We start from the raw sequence: 14,796 nt of genomic DNA on the forward strand, positions 1-14,796 counted from the left end.
TGGGCGAAACCGCCGGAGCGGTGAGCAAGGCAGAGCAGAGAGGAACCGCCGGAGCGGTGAGCAAGGCAGAGCAGAGAGGGACCGCCGGAGCGGTGAGCAAGGCAGAGCAGAGCGAAACCGCCGGAGCGGTGAGCAAGGCAGAGCAGGCAGGAACCGCCGGAGCGGTGAGCAAGGCAGAGCAGAGAGAAACCGCCGGAGCGGTGAGCAAGGCAAAGCAGGCAGGAACCGCCGGAGCGGTGAGCAAGGCAGAGCAGAGAGAAGCCGCCGGAGAGGTGAGCAAGGCAGAGCAGAGAGAAACCGCCGGAGCGGTGAGCAAGGCAGAGCAGGCAGGAACCGCCGGAGCGGTGAGCAAGGCAGAGCAGGCAGGAACCGCCGGAGCGGTGAGCAAGGCAGAGCAGAGAGAAACCGCCGGAGCAGTGAGCAAGGCAGAGCAGAGAGTAGCCGCTGGGGCGGTGAGCAAGGCAGAGCGGGAAGAAACCGCCGGAGCGGTGAACAAGGCAGAGCGGGCAGAAACCGCCGGAGCGGTGAGTAAGGCAGAGCAGAGATAAACCGCCGGAGCGGTGAGCAAGGCAAAACATGCAGGAACCACCGGAGCGGTGAGCAAGGCAGAGCAGAGAGAAGCCGCCGGAGCGGTGAGCAAGGCAGAGCGGGCAGAAACCGCCAGAGCGGTGAACAAGGCAGAGGGGACAGGGCTCTGTTCACACGGAACAGACTGGAAGGGAAAGGCAGAACCAGATACACACAAGATACTTGCAATGAAGTAGCGAGAGGACTCTAAACTCACAAACGGAAGTACAGCAGCAACGAGTAGGAGTTAGGTACAGTTTCAGACTCTGCAGAAAAAGGGAAGGTACGGACATAGAGAAAAACAGGTAACAGGCTAGGAGAGTGTTCAGACAGGAACTAACACTGCAGCGAGATACAGGAGCGAGTCTGGGAATGCGGCCCCCAGAATGGCGGACAAACAGGTTAGAAGACACAGATAACAGGTCTGGGTATGCGGCCCCCAGAAGGCGGGATGAACAGGCTAGGAGCGTGTTCAGACAGGCCTGGGAATACAGCCTCCAGGAAGGCGGACAGGTGGGAAAAACAGAACGGGACCTGGCACATCAGAGGCTAGGAGCTCTCTGAGGGTAAGAGTTGCTCAGGCACCAGCTTCCAGGTGGAGCTGGTTTAAATATCCAGTGACAGACAGCAATAGGCTGAGGACGCATTAGGGGTGTGCCCACAGCAGCTACAAAAAACAGGAAGCAACCGGGCCACCGCCCTAAGCAGTCAAAACAGAGACAAACAGACAGCATGAATAGAAGCCAGGCTAGCAGACTGGACTGAAGATCAAGTTTGCGATCTTGCATAGTGAGAGATGGTGCACCATGCAAGCCCGCCACCAGGTATGTTACACTATGTAAATCGTTCCGAGATTGAATTGCAATGCACAGATTGGCCGTGGGTCTCTCAACCTGAGCGTGATAGCTTTATGTATTTTATTTCTATCAGGCTGTCATGCTTGGGTCGGGAGAGCCGCGGCCAGTCCGTGTATTGCGGTTCAATCTCGGAACGATTTACATAGATGCCTGAATGCGCCCTCAATGCGAGAAGAGGAATTTAGAAACCTATTTGCCTTGTATACAGGACTTAATGACATATATATAAATTAAAGGGAATATCTGGGACTTTGTAATAAAAAAAATGTGCCTAAGCACTAACAAGCTGGTAGTTATTATCTACCTGCCTGTTGTGCCCTGCGCCATTCTTCTGTGCCGGCGATTCAGCTGCCTCTGCTGATGTCACGTCGACAGAGCGGCGGCTTTTTTTCCACCCTGCTCTGTTAACAGGATGTCTCTGCCGATATCATACTGTTTGACAGCCGGCTCTCTGTTGCCTAACTGGGGGAAACGGCGATCAATCTTCGTGATGTCGTAAGTCATGCACCGTCGACAGAGCAGAGCTTAGAAGAAGACGCCGCTCTGTCGACGTGACGTCAGCAGGAGCAGCAAAATCGCCGATAGGAGCGGTCCATGACGGCTCTGTGCCGGCGAAGAATGGCGCAGGGCACATCAGGCAGGTAGGTGGCAACTACCTTCCTGTTAGTGCTTATTCACATTTCTTTTTATTTACAAAGTCCTGGATATCCCCTTTAAATTAAATTTAGGGAGGACCTGGGGTGAACTGCAGATTAAGTGACAACAAAGCATCATGTTATGCAGCGATCATCATGGATGAGAATTTCTCCTTTACGGAGTCACTAGATTGTGTCCAAGCAAAGTACTGAGTAACTGTTGGCGTAAAATCTAAGGGATTGGTTTGTATATATTATTCGGGCCAAAATTCGAAAACACTGCTCATCTCATAAGAGAAGTGCTGCCATTCTAATGAGACAAAGAGCCGGGGTAAAAAAAAAATAGCTTCAGTTTTCATGCACACCACCGTATTATGGAAGCGCCCTACTTTCAAGTTGCACAGATTACCCGCAAAACCTGAAGAAGTCTATAGGCCCTACTATATAGGTGTACAATGATTCAATCCTTTAAGGAGCTGGACATGTTTCATTTTGGTGTTTTTTTATTTTTCCATCCACATAGCCATTTGAGTGCTTGTTTTTTTGCGAAATGAGGTTTGAATGACACAATTTATTTTCCCATATATTGCACTGAAAAATGAGAAAACAATTCCAAGTGGAATTAAATCTTGAAAAAATTTTTATTTAATTTTTTTATACTTTAGTGGTTAAAAAATATTCAGAATTATGTAAAAAAATAGTTTGCATCACTATTTTACTTCTACATCCATGAAATTGGGAAAGGGCTTGTTTTTTGCACACTGAGCTGAAGTTTTAATTGTTACTATTTTGGGGTAAATGGTAACATTATAATCTTTTTTATGTTTTTTTTTTTTTGGGGGGGGGGAGGGGGTGCAGCAACCAAACAATGGAAATTCTAACATTTAGATTTTTTTTCTTTTCTCCATGTAACTTATGGTTTAAACACTTATACAGTTTGAAAAATATGACTTTTTCAGACACGCCGATACCAAGTACTGTATAACAAGTAAGTACGCTACAAGTGATTCTCACTAAATTAGAATATCATCAAAAAGTTAATTTATTTCAGTTCTTCAATACAAAAAGTGAAACTCATATATTATATAGAGTCATACAAACAGAGTGATCTATTTCAAGTGTTTATTTCTGTTAATGTTGATGATTATGGCTTACAGCCAATGAAAACACAAAAGTCATTATCTCAGTAAATTAGAATACTTTATAACAACAGCTTGAAAAATGTTTTTAAAATCCGGTCCATCCTGGTCCCCTTACTGGAGTAATGTGCGCTATCCTGGTCCCCTTACTGGAGTATTGTGTGCTATCCTGGTCCCCTTCCTGGAGTAATGTGCCTCATCCTGGTCCCCTTCCTGGTTTAATTCGCCCTATCTTGGTCCCCTTCCTGGTATAATGTGCCCCATCCTGGTCCCCTTATTGGAGTATTGTGCCCTATCCTGGTCCCCTTCTTGGAGCAATGTGCCTCATCCTGGTCCCCTTCCTGGTGTAATGTGCCTCATCCTGGTCCCCTTCCTGGTGTAATTCGCCCTATCTTGGTCCCCTTCCTGGTGTAATGTGCCCCATCCTGGTCCCCTTACTGGAGTATTGTGCCCTATCCTGGTCCCCTTCTTGGAGCAATGTGCCTCATCCTGGTCCCCTTCCTGGTGTAATGTGCCTCATCCTGGTCCCCTTCCTGGTGTAATTCGCCCTATCTTGGTCCCCTTTCCTGGTGTAATGTGCCCCATCCTGGTCCCCTTACTGGAGTATTGTGCCCTATCCTGGTCCCCTTCTTGGAGCAATGTGCCTCATCCTGGTCCCCTTCCTGGTGTAATTCGCCCTATCTTGGTTCCCTTCCTGGAGTAATGTGTCCCATCCTGGTCCCCTTCCCTAAACCCCATCCTGGTCCCTTTCCTAGGATAATGGGAGAAATTCTGGGATAATGTGCCTTGTGCATTGTGCCCCTTCCTGGGGTAATGTGCCCCATCCTGGCCCTCTTCCTGAGGTAAATATGCCCTGTTCTGTTCTCCTCCAACACATTACTTCAAAATAAACTATTATTCTTCCCCTGGTTCCTACGATGCAGAGTGTCCACTTCTTTATCTGGCGCAGGAGCCTGCAGCTGACGTCAGCGCGCGCGCCATAGGTATCACGTCACTGTTATGCGCCACCAGTCACAGACACAATGACGTCAGCTGCCGGCTTCTGATTGGCCGGCGGCATGTATTGCAGCACAGGGAGCCAATGGGACCCCTGTGCAGCAATACATTTCATCTGAATGTGCATGTTTGGACTCACATCCAGCTGAAATAGTTGCTAGTGCCAGTGGGCCCCCCTATACCTCTGAGCCCCGATGCAGCTGCACCGTCTGCATCGGTTATATGTCCACCCCTGGAATGCAGCATGTCCCATCTGTTTTATTGAAACAGTACAAGCATTGTACATTTTCTGTGAGTATTTTCTCTGTAGACACTGTGATGCCCTAATATAGCTGTACTATTGGGACTACATCTTCTCACCTGTCCAAGCACCAGCACCAATCTCTGCTTCCTTCTTTTACTGCCTTCTCCTGGTTTTTCAGCTATGTACTGTCTTCGTATTCAGTAATCTCTGCATTTAACCACATTGTGTATTTCTGGACTTTGCCTCACCATCCATTTCTCTCAGCTCATCTCTTCAGCAAACTCCTGCTTGTTTATCATCTATCTGCATTGACTTTCTGTCTCAGACCAGTGGATAATGATATTTTTTTGCTGTAAGGAAATTGAACTCTTCTCTGCTATACTGGTGCTGTTCACGAGACAACTCTGCTGCAACACTGTGTAATCTTTTCATCACTTCTGCCTGTGGATAACCATTTGTATATCCACACTCCTGGCTGTGTCTTCTAGTGTTTCCCGCTCTGCTTGCCTGTCTGCCATCCTGCAAACCCTGCTGTCTTGGTCCTTGCTGATCTACGTGCTATCAGGCTCAACTGCTATTACCTTTATTACGTATTGATTAACCTAACATATGGCTTAGTGGATCAACCTCATCAGGTGAGCCAATAACACTTGTATTGGATTATATATGGGACATGACCTACTGTTTACAATTCCCCAGTGGTGTACCACCAATGGTGACATGGTGGTAAGCCCCATAATTGCTATGGGTCTCGTGAGCTGAGAAAACATAGTGCCACCTGTCTGGTGTCCATTAACTTCTCTTGCCATCTGCCATATATGTATTGCAGAAATCAGGCAAATGCTGCAATTGGAGCTAGCTCTTATTGCATCAGTTTAACCCATTAGATGCAATGATGAAAAGCATCCATGTCATCTAAGTGATCAGGCAGAGGGCATTCTTCTCTCACTTCCACTGGGCCCCCCAGACACGATCACAGGAACCCAACAGGTTACATAATGGCTTCCGGGAGCTTATAGATGGGCCTAATTCAGACCTGTCTAGACTTAATGGTGTTCTGTCAACCTGTGTGCAAATAATACCACTATATAGTGCTGCTACCACCATATACTACTAATATAATGGCTATATAGCAATGTTAAATAAATAGAGTATTACCCATATACAATGATCATATAACAGATTCATACATAATGTCATCTAATAGAGTAATATAACATATGCAAATAATACTCCTTTGCAATTAATATAAGAGTCCTGGTGGTTCCCCCTTTAAGTGGGATGGCTGATAGACATCTTGCACGTTCCTTAGGACATCCCTGCTCCTATAACAACAACTGGAGACACGATCTAAGTATCTATCTTAATAACTACTCCCTTTCTCCCGTCTCTTTTCTACACGGTGCTAAATAATCTCATGTTAACTGGAGCTCGTGATGGTCACGCTGTCTCCAGCACTAACCCTTGACGTGCAGTTTCACTCACACATCTCAATGCTTTGTTTGCGTCTGTTTTGGAATAATCACTTAGTAACCAGGACACTTTTGGCCGCAACTTCAAGTATATTAATTTGCCATTAAATCTTAAAATTACAGTCTCTTCTCAATTGTTTTGACAAACTTTCTCGATGAGAACCACAGCTTTTCTACATTGGCTGAAATCCTAGAGTTTTGGTCTTCTTCACCATTATATTAGTTGTAAAACCAGTATGATCCATCACAAAAGGGTCCGTGAGCAGGACATAAACTATATACATAAATACATCCCATGCCGTATGAGTTTACATGCTATACACTTATGCACACAAGGCTAGGTAAGACGAAGTCAAGATCTACAATTGCAAAGTGAATCATGATTATCTGGTACTGATCCTGAGTTACAGTCAGGGACATGACTATTCGGGGGTGGAGGGGTTGCCATTGCACCCTGGAGCCTGGGGGGGGGGGGCCAAAAGGTCCCTTTGGCGCATATGAGAAGACAATACTATTTCAGACTCTTGATAGTTGGGAAGCCCTTTAGATTACTGAACTTCAGGAGAAAAGTGCGGTAGGTATACAGACACTAATACGCAGCGTCACTATGAAAAGTAAAGACTTTTACATGGGAAAAATGTGTAAAAATCTATCAAGAAGGAGAATGAAAATTGAATAGACTTGACGCTCAGAAGAATCCAGTGCAATTTACACCATTGGATTACAGAGAAGAAATATTTATGTAAGTGATAAACAGAATTCCTTGCTGACTCTTACAAGACTGACAAATAACTTAGGAGAAATACGGTATATTGATCACGACTAAATAGAATAAATTAGTCTAAATATTTTAGCTATATTCTATCACTTTTGAAGAAGAATTTATCCATACCGGATGTAAATTGAGTAAAAAACACCACCTGAAATTAACCCCCTGCAAAATCTGGATCGGTTACGCTTGGATTTGCCATGGATTTCACCAAATGCATTGCAAAGGGTAAAATCTGCTGTGAAAAGTCGCAATTAAATTGACATGCTGCAGATATAATATTCGCACAACGTGTGGATTAGATTTGTTAAAATGTAAGTCGCTGGTTCATTAATATGCAGCAGATTTTCCATCCAGGGTGAATATCTTATATATTACTTTTTTGTTTTATACCATGCTCTAACGTTTTTAAAAGAATATACTGTAGGTGTGAACAACTCCTTTAAAATGTATGTACAGGTGCATCTCACTAAAGTAGAATATCATCAAAAAGGTAATTTATTTCAGTTCTTCAATACAAAAAGTGAAACTCATATATTATAGAAAGTAAAAACAAACAGAGTGATCTATTTCAAGTGTTTATTTCTGTTAATGTTGATGATTATGGCTTATAGCCAATGAAAACACAGAACTCATTATCTCAGTAAATTAAAATAATTAACAAAAAACACCTGCAAAGGTTTCCTAAATGTTTAAAAATACCCCTTAGTCTGTTTCAGTAGGCTCCACAATCATGGGGAAGACTGCTGATTTGACAGATGTCCAGAAGGCAGTCATTGATGTAGAAAAAATCCGGAGCATTTCTGCTTCGTGGGCACTTAGCCTAAGGCACTTTTTAAAATATTTTGTACCATTTTTCTGCTGCTGAGTGTCTGTAAGTCTATTATCTAGCCGTGTGCTTTGCAGAAATGTTATAAATCTGTCCGAGCTGCTCATGATACAGTTCTGCTCTAAAACTCCCTTTTCTCATGGTTAGTGATAGCAGCAGGGAGGGAGTTGTGCACAGATCTGTTGTGGAGCGAGACAACAGGATCTTGGAGGGCACATAAAACAGTTCATAGACAAGGAGGAAAGCACAAAGATAGGAAAGTACAGTATTAGAGCATTATATACATACATCACATCCAGCATGTATTACATGGAGGGACAGTCCTTCAAGAGAAAAATCAGAAACTCAGATCAGGCTGCAAACTGCAGATTCAGGGGGTTTGAAAATAAATGAAGGAATGAAGATTGCAACCTAAAACTTAGTGTAATTTAGCAATTAAAAGCAACCACTAACATATGTAGAAAACATTTTTTTTCCATTTAATAGGTGTGCATAGTCTTTAAGTTGTATAACTAGGCAGATATATTATTGGAGACTAGGTAATATCTGTCGCAGAGTGCATCTTCTTACAGTCACCACTGTACTTACGAGAGAATCAATCAGCAAGATATCTTGAGTAAACAGTATTTACTTCATACTGGTTAAACATGAGATACAATTCAGTGTCACACAGTCCGTGTGCTGCTGACATAACACATTCAGGAAAGAAAGAAAACACAGGAAGTAAAAACAACCAACAATTGAGAGCTTTTCTCCCACATTTACAGCTAGCATATAACTTTACACACTATCGCCATCTGCTGTCTGGTTAGTATAAAGTCCTCCTTTCACTTATAATAAGTTCTAATCTGTTGCATATGCCAACACCCTTTCTCAACAGTAAGGACTTATTCAATCAAACCCAACATTTTTATTAGTCTCTGGTGTTTATCAGCATTCAGCGCCTTCGTGAAGATGTCTGCTGTCATTTCTTCAGTAGGACAATACTCTAACTTCAAGACTCCTTGTTCCTGATGATCTCTCAAGAAATGATATTTCACATCAATATGCTTGGTTCTTGGATTGACTCTTTCCATCTGAGCAAGAACAAGACATCCTTGATTGTCCTCTTTCAGTTTTGTTGGTTCCAACTGTGGTTGTCCTAATTCTGTCAACAATTGTCTTAACCACAGTACTTCTTGACTCGCACGTGCTGCGGCAACATATTCTGCTTCTGTTGAAGACAGTGTCACAATTGACTGTTTCTTACTTGTCCAACTTATTGGTCCACCTGAGAGAAAAAAAATATGTTCACTGGTAGATCTTCTGTCAGTTGGATCTCCAGCCCAATCTGCATCAACATATCCTGTTAAAATGCAATTATCACTTGTGGGTAATTTAAGCTTAACATTGCTAGTTCCTTTCAAATAACGCATTACTCTCTTCATGGCATTCCAATCAGCTTTATTTGGTTTTGATACCTTTCTACTCAGGATTCCTACTGCTGCTGCGATGTCTGGTCTTGTAACGGTCACTAGATACAGTAGTTTTCCTATTGCTGTTCTGTATTCTTCATTATTTGGTAGAATATTTTTTTCACTGTTCATTGCTTTGAGATAATTAGTTTCCATTGGAGACTTTATTGTTTTTGCATCCTTTAATCCAAATTTTTCTGTTATGTCTTGAATCATGTGATTTTGATTCAGTAGGAAACTTCTGTCTTCTTCTATTTCTACCTGTATTCCTAGGTACTGTTTCACATTTCCCAAGTCTTTGATTTCGAAATGTTGCTTCAGGATTTTTAGAATGTTTTCTTTATCCCTTTCTTGTTTAAAACAAATCAAAATGTCGTCTACATATATGAGTACATAAATCCATCTATTAATCAGCCTTTTTGTGTACAAGCATGGATCCGCTTTGCTTCTTTGAAATTTTTCATTTGTAAGTACTTTCGTGATTTTGTCATTCCACGCTTTAGCTGCTTGCTTTAAACCATATATGCTTTTCTGTAGTTTGCAAACTTTGTTTGGATTTCTTTCTTCTTTGAATCCTGGAGGTTGTTCCATGTAAATGTCTTCTGTTAAATCTCCATTCAGAAAAGCTGTCTTTACATCCAGATGTCTCAGTTCCATCTGTTTCATTGCTGCAACTGTAAGTAAAGTTCTTATTGTAGTGTGTTTGACAACTGGAGCAAATGTCTCATCATAGTCTTCTCCATATTTTTGAGAATACCCTTTAGCTACGAGTCTCGCTCGGTATCTTTCAGTTGTGCCATCTGTTTGGTATTTTACTTTAAAAATCCATTTACATCCTATGGCTTTTCTTCCTTCTGGCAAATCTGTTAGTGTCCATGTGTTTGAATCATGCATGGATTTAATTTCTGTTTCTGTTGCTTCTATCCATTTATTAGCTTCTTCTTCAGGAAGTTTAGATATGTCTTCCCAAGAGGTAGGCTCATAGATTTTTTATTATGCTTGTCTTGTATGAGAGACGTTTTGGTGGTTTTCCTTTGTTCTCTCTCATTGAATGTCTTGGTTCTGTGTCTGTTTGTAGTTGTGATTCTTCACTTTCAGTATTTTGTTCTTCATGAATTTCTACTTCTTTCTCATCAGATATTTCTTCAGTTATGTCACTATTGTTTTTCTCATTTTTTGTTTCAACTGAAGTCATAATGTCTTCATTTAAATCTTCAATGAATATCACACTGTTACTCACTGTAACTCTGTCTGTTTTGGGATCTAGGATTCTATATCCTTTACAATTTTCACTTTATCCAACGAATATTCCTTCAATGGATCTGTTTTGAAGTTTGGAACGTTTTTCTGTTGGAATGAGTATAAAAACTTTTAAATGATTGACACTTGGTTTCATACCTTGCCACAGTTCATATGGAGTTTTCGTCAGTTTTCTGGAAAAAAGTCGGTTCTGTAAATATGTAGCTGTCATTGCTGCCTCTACCCCAATATTTCTCTGGTAGTTTGGAATCCGTCAGCATACATCTTATCATTTCTGTTAGAGTTCTGTTTTTCCTTTCTGCTACTCCATTTTGTTCAGGTGTGTATGGAACAGTTTTCTGGTGTTCTATTCCATTTTGTCTTAAGTAGTCTTCTATTCTGTGACCTGTAAATTCACCTCCATTATCACTTCTGATGACAATTGGCTTCCTTTGAAATTTGTTACTTTATCTTGTTACATAGTCTATAAGTTTATCAAAAACTTCACTTTTGTTCTTAATTAAGTATGTGACTGTGTATCTTGAGTAGTCGTCTATAAAAGTCAACATGTATCTATTGCCTCCTGATGTAGTCACTTTCATGGGTCCACATACGTCAGTATGCACCAAATCAAGTGGTCTTTTGCTTTTCATCTCACTTTCTTTTGGAATAGATATCCTTGTGGCTTTGGATTTTATACAACATTCACATCTTATGGTAATTGAGCAATCTGATATCTTTAAATCTTTTGTCAATTCTTTTCTCTCTAGTTCCCTTATACTGTCAGGGTGGCTATGTCCTAGACGTCTATGCCACATGTGAATACAGTTTTTATGATCATGTGTACATACCTTCATCTGTTCCTTTGGTGTGTCAAAATGATATAATTGTTCATCTGCCTTGACTTTGGTTATCACTTTGTTTCCTGCAATAATTGCACACTCATTGTCTTTGAATTTTACTGTAAGTCCTTTTGCTGTTAAACGTTTCACAGATAATAATCCGCCTTCCAATTTTGGAACATACAACACATCCTGTACAAGTATCTTTGAATCTTGTCCGAACTTGTTTGAACAATTTAGCATACCTTGTCCGATACCTTCTGCGGTTATTTTGCTTCCATCTGCAAGATAAATGGCTTCTTTCTTATTTAAATCGAGATCAGTAAAGAAATTCTTGTCACTTGTCATATGACTCGTTGCTCCTGAATCAATAAACCAACCAAGTGATGATTTCTTGTCTGTTACTTTAAATGTGCCATTCCAATTATTCTCACATGAATCGGAAATTGTGTTTTTTACTTTCTGTGTATGCTTTTTATGTTGTAATTTTTGTTGTTCTGCTTTCCATATGGTACAGTCTTTCTTTAAATGACCTTTTTTCTTACATCTGAAGCATTCTCTTGTCTCTTTATTATAGGGTTTTTTAAATTCTGTAGCTTTAAGAGCGTTTTCACTGTCCTTTTCAGTAGAAGAATCTTTTCTTCTCTGATATTCATCTATTAGTCTTGTTTTCACAAAATCTAATGTAATGTCAGTTTCTGGTCTCGTCTCAAGGGCATTTATCAAGGCTGTATGCGAATCTGGTAAACTGCACAATAATATAGCTGCTACATGACTTTCTTTAATGTCTTCACCAATAGATCTTAGCTGTGATATCACTTCCATCATTGAGAATATGTCCTTCTGCATGTCGTCATTTGCACTCAATCTCATACTGTAAAGCTTTCTTAGTAAAAATAACTTGTGATTCAAGCTAGGTCTTTCATACAGTTTTCTTAATTCTTCCCACATTCCTTTAGCTGTTTCTTCATTTCTTATATGTATTAATTGAGCATCATCCACTAATAAGCTAATGGTGGCTCTCGCTTGTCTATTCTTCTTATCCCATGTCTGATTATCTTGATCTGGTCTTTCTGTAGCAATTACTTCCCATAAATCATCCTTAGATAACAACATCTCTACTTTGAATTTCCATAACTGATAATTTTCACTATTCAGTTTAGATACTGTGAATTTCAGTTCTGTGTTACTCATCATCTTTATATAGTCTTACTTGTTTAGAGAGTTGTACTGAAGATATTCTCCTGTTTTTTCTTGTTGATAGTTCCTGTATGTCCTGCCTGTGTTGAATTCTCTGTAATTATATCCAGCTCCTGGGATCATGAATTCCTTTGTCACTCTGTATCTGGATTTATTTCCTTCTGTTTACAGAGCTTATCTGTGTGCTCCGTTATCTGGGGTTATAAACCAGGATCCTGCTGCCTGGGCTTGAAGTGCGGGCCTGTAGTGTCTGGGCTTTAGTGTCTGGGTTCCGGCCTGGGCCCATAACCTGTCGCAGAGTGCATCTTCTTACAGTCACCACTGTACTTACGAGAGCTTCAATCAGCAAGATATCTTGAGTAAGCAGTATTTACTTCATACTGGTTAAACATGAGATACAATTCAGTGTCATACAGTCCGTGTGCTGCTGACATAACACATTCAGGAAAGAAAGAAAACACACAGGAAGTAAAAACAACCAACAATTGAGAGCTTTTCTCCCACATTTACAGCAAGCATATAACTTTACACACTATCGCCATCTGCTGTCTGGTTAGTATAAAGTCCTCCTTTCACTTATAATAAGTTCTAATCTGTTGCATATGCCAACAATATCAGTGATCCTCCCTCTGGGTTCTGTGATGGCTCCATATCATACCTGTTAACCAAGAAATGAATGTATCTAAGAAGCTGTTAAACTGTTAAACGTAGTTTTGCGCATCCTAACAGATGAAGATGATGATCTTTTTCATTTTTTGTAGAAAAACGCTTTAAACTGGTCTTCGTTTAGTGAACATGTATGTAGCTATGGAATAAAGGCAAAGACTAGAGACAGACTAGGGACAACCCAGCGTAATGGCACAATACGGGAATATCCTCTTGACTCAGACAATGAGCAGAGCGGCTCTGTCTTTTGTATGATCTGTATAATATATACTATTCAGCCACTCTTGGGTTCTTTCCAAAATTGCATAAGCAGTTTCCAATCTTGTATTTTTTGGGATGCTGGTGATGAGAGCTAAGATCCAAAAGCAGGATAAGAGCAAACCAAACTGTGAATGCATATCTCTCTGCAGACGATATATCCAGATTACTGTGTATTAGTCATGTAATTACAATAAGACATCCACAGTCATACAGAGAAATACATTAATGACCCCTCAACAGACCTTCAATTTGCAATAAATCTATTAGCATCCAGATGTCTCTCAGACATCAGAGCATCGTCATTTCTACTGTCATTAACGAGTTCTGCAATTATAAAGTGCTCTGCCTAAATGCGAAGTTACTCCATTAGTCTTATGTAAAGACATGTTTTACCTACTAAGGAGATGACGTGCTCACATTGGGGAAGCCTGGAAGAAATCTGCCAGCTCCATCTTTTGCTTTTTCTAATTACATAAAAAATATTGTGTTTAGTTAATTGCTATAAGGACTCCATTTAGATATATTTATACACAGTTTTTGCTTCAGGTCCAAATCCTTTAGAGCAACTACGCTACATGTGTAAGAGGGTGTGCGATGTGCCCCCTGGGCCGTGGGGTACCCGGAGCCGGGCCTGTAGTTGCAGGGGGTTGTAGTCACAGTGGCGGTGACCTGGTCCGTGACCCATGTGGTCAATCTAAGGGTAGTTTATGTATTTCTGTTATGTATAGTCCGACTACGCCACCTGTGGAAAGTATGGCCTGGACTGCATCCCCCCATAGGGGGCTTAAGGGGAGGGCCGCATGACTCAGGAGGTCTGCTAGGCTGTAATTTGGGGTGGTAAGGGGTTAATGTAAGGAATAGAGTTTTGTGCGCGAATTTGTAGGGGAGGAGTATAGGGGCAGGGGGATAGTACGGGGTTATCTGATTGGCTAGTGGGGGGTATCTCTGTGGGGGGTATATAAGGTGAGGGGTGGTGGGGGTAGTCCATTCGGGAAAAGTTTAACATACCTGAATCTACGTCGGGTCCTGAGGAATGGAGGCTCTTTTCCAGGAGATCCGTTCCTTGGCTGAGAGCAGGGGACAGCTGTGGCTCCAGGATCGGCTGCAGCGATGGAACACTGAAGGGACGACCGGAGAGGTGGCTGCAGCCGCAGCACCTCAGAGAGGTGCAAGGAGGTCCAGGCCGCCGGAGAGACTCAGCCCGGAAGGGAGTCCCCGGACCAGGTGCCGGTTGCAAAGCCCCTCCAGGGACCCCTCCGGATCACAGGCACAACCCCAGCCCCCATCTGCCACACGCCGCTCTGGAAGAATCTCTCAGCGTCGGCATCATCCAGAGGCCAGGGTGAGTGACGTCATTGGCTCCGCCCCCCCTGTGAGGTCATCCCGGCACCACTATCCAGGAAGTGCGGGCTGTTCAGGAGAGCAGGGCCTCTACTACTGAAGGAGGGAGAGATACATTATATGAACGGCCGGGGCATCCACTCCGGGCCCAGCGAGCAGCCAGGGGAAGGAGAGCTGAGCCTGAAGGATGCCGGACCCAGGGAGCAGAAGGAGGCAGGAGGGTGAATAGGTCAGCCGGAGGTATTTCAGGTGAGCGGCAGGCACAGTCGTGCCGTGCCCATGCAG

The sequence above is a fragment of the Phyllobates terribilis genome, unplaced genomic scaffold (genome assembly GCF_046119375.1).
Source record: "Phyllobates terribilis strain yellow unplaced genomic scaffold, ASM4611937v1 Scaffold_4__5_contigs__length_816908805, whole genome shotgun sequence".
NCBI classification, from domain to species: Eukaryota; Metazoa; Chordata; class Amphibia; order Anura; family Dendrobatidae; genus Phyllobates; species Phyllobates terribilis.